The sequence below is a fragment of the Galeopterus variegatus genome, unplaced genomic scaffold (genome assembly GCF_000696425.1).
Source record: "Galeopterus variegatus unplaced genomic scaffold, G_variegatus-3.0.2 Scaffold1545, whole genome shotgun sequence".
NCBI classification, from domain to species: Eukaryota; Metazoa; Chordata; class Mammalia; order Dermoptera; family Cynocephalidae; genus Galeopterus; species Galeopterus variegatus.
In genome coordinates, this window is record NW_007727656.1 from 267,257 (window position 1) to 275,154 (window position 7,898).

Below are 7,898 nucleotides of genomic sequence, written 5' to 3' on the forward strand. Positions count from 1 at the left end.
CAAAAACATGTGGTGTGTCTGATTTGGCCCATGGTGCATATTTGTTAACCCCTGCTTTAGACAGTATTTGTTTGATGCCTTTTGTGAGTAATGATTAAAATGATATATTTCTTCTTCCTCTCAGCTCCCTTTCCTCAACTACTGAATGTTAGTTAATGGTATTATCTTTATTAGATTTTACCTTTATATTGATAAATCTAACAGGCAGATGAGTACATATATATGTAATTTAAATTACACATTTTGACCCCTGCTATAAAAATATGAAGAAATAGCAAATTTAATTTTTCTCTTCATTCCATTCTCAACATTTGTTGTTATGCTATTTCTACCTTATGAAGATTTATGGCATTTACATTCATTCCATCACCCTAATCTTTCTGGGTCAGGTGACTTGTCAAAGGACTCACCACCAGTAAGTGGTAAAGCTAGGATGTGAACTTGGATGGCCTATGTTGTTAACAACTATATTATACTGCCATTGTCTTAGCTCATTCAGGCTGCTATAAAGAAAATACCATAGACCTAGTGGCTTATAAACAACAGACACTTACTTCTTACAGTCCTGGAGGCTGGGAAGTTCAAGTTGCCAGCAGATTAAGTGTCATCTGGTAAGGGTTCATTTCTTGCATATGGAGCCTTTTTGCTGAGTCCTCACATGGTGTAAGGGACAAACAAGCTCCCTTAAACCTCTTTTATCAGGACGCTAATCCCATTCACGAGGGCTCCACCCTCATGGTCTAATCACCTCCCAAAGTCCTAACCTCTTAATTCCATAACTTTGGGGGTTAGGATTTCAACATATGATATTTGGGAGGACACATTCAGACCATAGCAGTCATACTTTTCTTTTTTTTTTTTTTAAAGGGTATAATTTGTGAGTTTTAATATGAAGACACAGTCATGAAATCATCACCACAATCAAGATAATAAGCATATACATTACTCCCAAAAGTTTCCTCATACCCCTTTGTAATCTTTCTTCCTGTCCCTCCCCTCATCATATCCCCATCCTGAGTAGACCACTGCTCTGATTTCTGGTATTACAGATTAGTTAATATTTTCTAGAGTTTTGTATAAGTGAAATCATACAGTATGTATTATGCTTTTTAACAGTCATATTTTTCTGAAGCTAGGATAATCCTGATACTTAAAAGATTATGAGGGTGAGAGGAGCCCAATTATTTATAAATGTAAATGTGAAAATGACAAATAAGACAGAAAACCAAATTTTATACATTTTTAAAAGTTATCTAGCATTACTGTGGTTAAATTTTATTGTCAATTTGATTAAATATATCACTCCAGTAATACCAATAAAAAATATTTTCTCATCACAATACAAAACCAAGAGATATTTACTAAAATCTATCCATGTCTAAGCAAAGCACTTAAAAATCTATGAAAAGAAGGATGATTTCTCAACATTAAAATGGGTATCTTAGACTAATGGCCATTATTGTATTTAATGAAGTCTAAGGGAAATAGTCAATTATCTAGTTTGGCCAGAGGAAAGAATGCATGAAAAACAGTAGGATATGAAACCAGTGAAGTGGGCAATTAAGGCCAGATAAAGGAAAACCTTGAATGTCAGTCAGGGTGCTTGAAATTTAGTTTACAGGAAATTGAGAAACCAAATTTTAAAAAACTGAAAAATCTGAGGAAGAAGAATGTTATGTAAAGCATGTAATATAACCACCTTGCCAAGCGTCCTTAAGCTTTCTTGTCTTTCCAGTAACTAACCTCACTGAAAATGTTCTAGGTCAAGGTTTTCCCATGATATTTCAAATCCACAGAACATTTGTATAAGGTTAAAATAACACTTGACCGTAATGGGGGAAAAATACACATGCACATGACAAAAACAGCTCCAAAAACAACGTTTTGGCTTTTCTCATGAAATAGCACTGCTTCTTAAATGCCTTTCATAAGGTTCCAAAACTATCTCAAATTACTAAAAGGAAAAAAAAGGTCTGTTATCAAGTTTTCATGTTAAATGTTATTTAATTTAATGAACTACATTAATGAAAGAAACAAATAGTTCAAGTTGAATGAAAAAGCATTTATGCCATTATAGAATCCTCTGGGTTCTTAAAAAAAAAAAAAAAATCACTGATTTTGATAATGGATCTGACAGTAATCATTAATGGCTGCTAAAATTATTAAGTCAAGATCTGATGGGGGGGTTTTACAGTGGATGGATCAGACTGACAACACTGAACACTCTGATCATTTTTAACATAACAAAAAGCTGTCTATCTTGGGCTTCCTCTTATCATGCAGTTATGCAGGGTGCAACCCAACCTTCCCCCGCCCCCCAATCAAAGCTAACATATAACTGATTAAGCCTCTAGATCTGACTTTTTGTGTAGTAAGTACAAGGAACAGAGGAATGTGTTAAATGACACCACAGGATATACACAGCAAAGCCCAGAATATGGAAAATTCCATAAGACAAAAATACCTATTTTTTAATAGCAAGAAAAAGAAAAAATGATAAAAGGGACACATATATTGTTAAGGATACTTAAAACGCATAATAACCAAATTCAATGTGTGAACCCTGTTTGAGACTGATTCAAACAAACCAACTTCAATAAAAAAGAAGAAAACATAAGACAATTGGTGAAATTTAAATACTAACCAGATATTTGATGATATGAAGGAACTGTTAATTTTTTAGGTGAGATAATGAAATGATGTTTCCATTAAAAGTTTCCTAACTTTTAGAGATACACACTGAGGAGTTTAAATAAAGTTATATGATATCTTGGATTTGCTTTAAAATGACAGAATGAGTAAAGAGTTTGAGAAGTGGTGAGTAAAGGAATAAAAGAAACAATATTGGGCATGTGCTGATAACGGTTGATGCTGGGTGATGTGTCCATGGAGATTCAATAGATTATTCTTCCTTATTTTTATATGCTTGAAATTTTCCATTAGAATATAATGCATGCTATCACAGGAGAAAATTCAGAATATGCAGGAAAAATATGAAGAATATATGGTGTTTTATCTTCCAAGGCTTCAGAGTTAATCACTACTAAACTTTTGTTGCACTCTTTGAGTCTCTTTTTTAATGCAAATTCAAAACACAAGCAGAAATGTTTAAAATAATTTACTATCTTTATATTATAGCAGAGCATTTTCTCATATAACCAAATTTAATTTATTTATTTTTTTCAAGGACCAACCTGATTTACTTATTTAGCCATTGGGAGGAGTGGTGGGCAGCCCCAACCGCCCAGCAGCAGGCAAGAGCAAGCACTGGGTCCTAGGCAGGAGCCAGAATATTAACAAAAAAAGCAACATTTCTATCAAATACATTTGGTACAATAGTATGACATCGAAATCAGATAAATCATTAATGGATGGATGCCTACATATTTTAATTTAGTGCAACATTAAGCAGTATAATAGAAAGCATTTTTAGTATCATATAGGAACTCATGTCCAGAATACTTTACCTGTCATAGTCCCATGTTAATTTTAATTATATTGAATACATGTGGCAAATATTTGCATACATTAGCTATGAGTGTGTGTGTGTATATATATATGTATATATACTATGTTTTTAAATTTTTAATTTAATGTAACAATTTTAATCTATTTGGTAAGTTTTGCTATACTAAATTATTATCCTCTGCTAACATGTGTCTCAAAGAATAATAATTTTTGTATATGTTTTTATAATTTAGACTTAACTTTGTGTATATTTTAGTTTCCTTAGAAATTCAGGTTGTTTTTATGTGTTACACTGTCAATAATACCAACGATGAGTTGATTAATAATTTATCAATACTTAATTAAATATGCTCAAGCATAAAATGCTTCCAGCACTCAAGTAGCCAGCCAAGGGAGGAATAGGAGTTAGCTAATAAAATTCAATAAAAAGGAAGGCTCACAACGTATTTATAACACAACTTATTCTCTTGACACACAATTAAAAGAGTAAACAAGAAATAAAAATAGAGAAGACACTTAGTCTGAAACAAAAAACAGCTCATGTTGTACATTCTGAAGGAGTGGGGGAGAATTTTCTATTCAACTAAATTGAGAAAGTCTACAAGGACAGATCCTGAGCACAGTGGAGTGTTGAAATCCTGGATAATTGCAATATTATGCCCGAACATCCTCAAACTTGGGCTTCTGATATGCTGGAATGACTGATAACAGCAGATGCCCAGAAATAAGTCAACTGAAAGTTGCTCTGTCTCATATAACCAAATTTAAAACAGAATCTTTAGAGGATGCCTAAAGATAATTCTTACAGTAAGATAAAAAATTAACAGTTATTCATACAGGTTATTTCTAGTGATTAAACTGGTTTGATAATGCTTTATAAATCTTTTATCTGTGTATTTGATTATTTTCTTAGGATAGGTTTTTCAAAGTGGAATTATTGCCCAAGAAGAATTATTTAAGGTTCTTGATACATATTCTCAAATTATTTTCATGAAAAATGACGTCAATTTGTACTCAAATAGTTTATTAAAGTTCTAATCTCACTTCCTTTATAGCACTGAAGGGTAATGTTTAAATCATTGTTAATTTACAATGTTCAGTCTTCCCATAGAATAACATAGTAAACTTCTTTACTCAACAAATATTTGGAGTTTTCTTCGTATGAGCCCTATGTCAAGATTATTCCTAAATAGATTATAAATGGATTCTTTTGAAAAGTATTTTTTCTAACTGGCTATTACTAGCTTAGAAAAAAATTTTGCATCTTGTACCCAATTAGTTTATTGAATTTAGATTAATTCTAAGATATTTAATTGATTTCCTTGAGTTTTCATTAAAACTGGTAACTTGGGCAGTTTAGCCTCTCCGAGCCTCTCAGTCACCCTTGAAATAAATAAAATAATAGCTTCTACTCTGTAGCTGTGAGAAGACAGTGAGATGGTGTGGGCATATACATAAAGCCCTATGTCCAGAACATAGTAAGGACTCATTAAATATTTAATATCAATGTGGGCTCTCTCATGAAAACTAATATGCATCCTCTAATCTAGCTCCTCAAAAATTGGCCATTGTTGTCTTATATGAGACTGCATTTGCAGAAATCAGGCCTCTCATATTATAGGGGCATTGAGGTAATATTTTTAGATTAACCTCAAAACAGTGGTAAATTTTAGTTTTGCGAACTAACTACATTTGCGAGGCACTGGTACCTCAGTAAAATGAGCATTATTTATTGATGCTGACCAACTGAAATGATTTCAATAGAAGTATTGATTGTGAGTGAAGATCCAAAATATTCTGATGGAGCAAATCCAACTCTTAGATTTTCTAGCAAGTTCAAATGAGACCAGTGTTTGAGGTTAAAGCACTCCCACTGGCCACTTGTTGCCAGATGATTGAGAAAGAAAGAATCCCAGAGGACCCACTGTAGCTAAATTGTGAAACCCTGTACCTGAGGAGAGAGAAAAGAAGGATATGTAGTTTTTTTCCACATCTCTATTACTCAGAAGTATTCCCCTGAGAAAATGGTAGGAGTAGGGGAATAGGGTATATGGGCCTAGCTCCTGCTAAGCCATCACAAACTCCAAAAGAATAACCGGGTAACTTCCTGTGGACTAAAAGGCATCTCTGGTCAGCCTGGGTCTTGGAGAGAATCTTGGCTAGATCAGTTATTTTCCAGAAAGCAGATTGCCTAAGTTAGTAAGGAAGATGCAGCATGTGTGCACCATCCCATCCCTCTGGATTCATCCCCTCAGATCTCTGATCTGCAAGGCAGATTTAATGCCGTTACTGATGTTCTTGGACCCAGGTTCAGAAACCTCCTGGATGAGTTGCCACACCTGCGCACCAATCCCACCTCATCCCAGCACCAACCACTTATAAATTTCTCTATATCCCAAACTAAAAGGAATGGGGAGAGTACTGAGAGTGAATATTGGGAGAGGGTCAGATATAGCTGACTACTTGTTACTCTCACCCATGCCTCCCCTGCTGTTCTTCCAGAACACTGTTATTTTGCTGTGCTTTTCTCTGAAGTTTTCCTTTCTCCTCCACCCTGCCATTAGACTGTATGCACTCTACAGGGTCTGTAAATGTGTTGAGTACACTATAAGTACTAGAAGTAAAGAGTGCAAATGCCCTAATGTACCCCTTCCACAGGGAGTCTCTTGCTGATGGTCAAAGACAAGCAACAGGACAGAGGGATGGTAGAGGGGGTCAGTGGGTATGGGTGGCAGTTGGAGGAGAAAAAGCTTAAAAGCTTTCTCTTGTTACTTCCTCTTTTCTCTTTGGATTGACCCTCATTTTTGAAATTCCAATGTGACTAGTTGCATAAAAAGGAACTGAGATCTTCTCTCACTTATAGGAATGGGCTGCTCTCCTAAAATGCTCTACTAATGTAAAATGTAGAAACCCCCCACACTCATCTATGCACCGTAGAAATAACTTTGTTTTCTCCTTATAGCTTGCCCTTAATGATTAACTAAGATTGGGTCAAAAGTAGACACCTTGTCTTGCCCAACACATCCTGATACGTCTCTCAAAGCATCCTGTCTCACAAAGCAGGAAGCAGCTTCCCATAATGCTTGAGACATCCTGCATCGTGAATACATCTCTCAAAGCATCCTACCTCACCCAATACATTTACTTATACAAACCTCAGCCCTCAGTCGATCAGGGAGATAGTTGGGACTTTACCCTCTGTCTCCCAGTCAACATCTTCTGAGATAAAAGCCTTTTCTTTAAGTTCTGTCTGGTGTGTGTGATTGGCAGTGCTATATCAGTGATAGCTTGGACACACCCAGGTCAGGGCTTCCCCCACAAGGGGAATCTTACGGGACTGGTTCATTACCACTAAGACCTCCTGAAACACAGAACATGGGGAGGGAGGAGATCAGGGTGTGGGAGCTGAGTGAGCAAGGGGACAGAATAGAGGACACTTGAGCAGCCTGTGCAGGGCTTCATAGGCCTTTATGGTGACTTTGGTTTTTATTTACTCTGAGAGAAAAGGGATACCACTGGAGGGTTTTGAGCAGAGGAGGGACATGAGTGATTCCAGTTTTAAAGGATCACTGTGGCTGCAGTGTTGTTAATAGGCATTTAGGAAGGAGTAAGAACAGAGAGACCAAATAGGACAGGACTGCAATAACCCAGGCTACACGGGGTGGTGGCTTAGAACCAGCACTGGGTAATAGATGAGGGGTGTAGTCAAATAATGGATGGTTTACTTCTAGTCCAAAAAAGAGGTAGGAAAGAGATCCAGCTAATATTTTATTTTGTTTTTTAATTCCTTGCCTCCCTACCACATGACTCCTAAGTCTTCAGTCAAATTGGCTATGTGCACAAATATTTGGCATTAGTTTGATTTTTTTTTTTTAAGGAAATGGGTGGGGTGTGGTTAAAAAAAAAAAAAAAAGGAAATAGGGAGGTAGTGAGCAGGCTATATGGCTATTTAGACCTCCCAATAGGTAAGGGGAGTAATGTGGCAGGGGAGAGGAAGGCGGCATTACTTGTTTCTGGGGGGAAAGTCAGCCCTTAGATATTGAGAATATTGATGTTCTCTTGACAGAAATCAGGTGGGTGAGGAGCTCGAAAGGAAAGGTTTTGAGTTGGATTACACAGATGTTGATTTTACTGATCTTTCTGCTGGACATAAATATGATGGCTTGCTGGCCCCCAACCCCTGCTTCTGGGGAATCATTTTTCTTTCCTCCACCCTCCCTTCACACGCACACATAAGCCAAAATATAGTCATATGAATTGAATGGGACAGTCATTCTCTTACTTGATCTCGCCTCCCTGACTTCAGTGATTAAAAAAAAAAAAAAAAAAGAGCACTTGACTCAGTCTGGGCCAATCATAGTACCTACAAATCTTGTTTCAGGGACTGGTACATGACACAGACTGAGCCTATGAAAAGCCTTTTCCTGAAC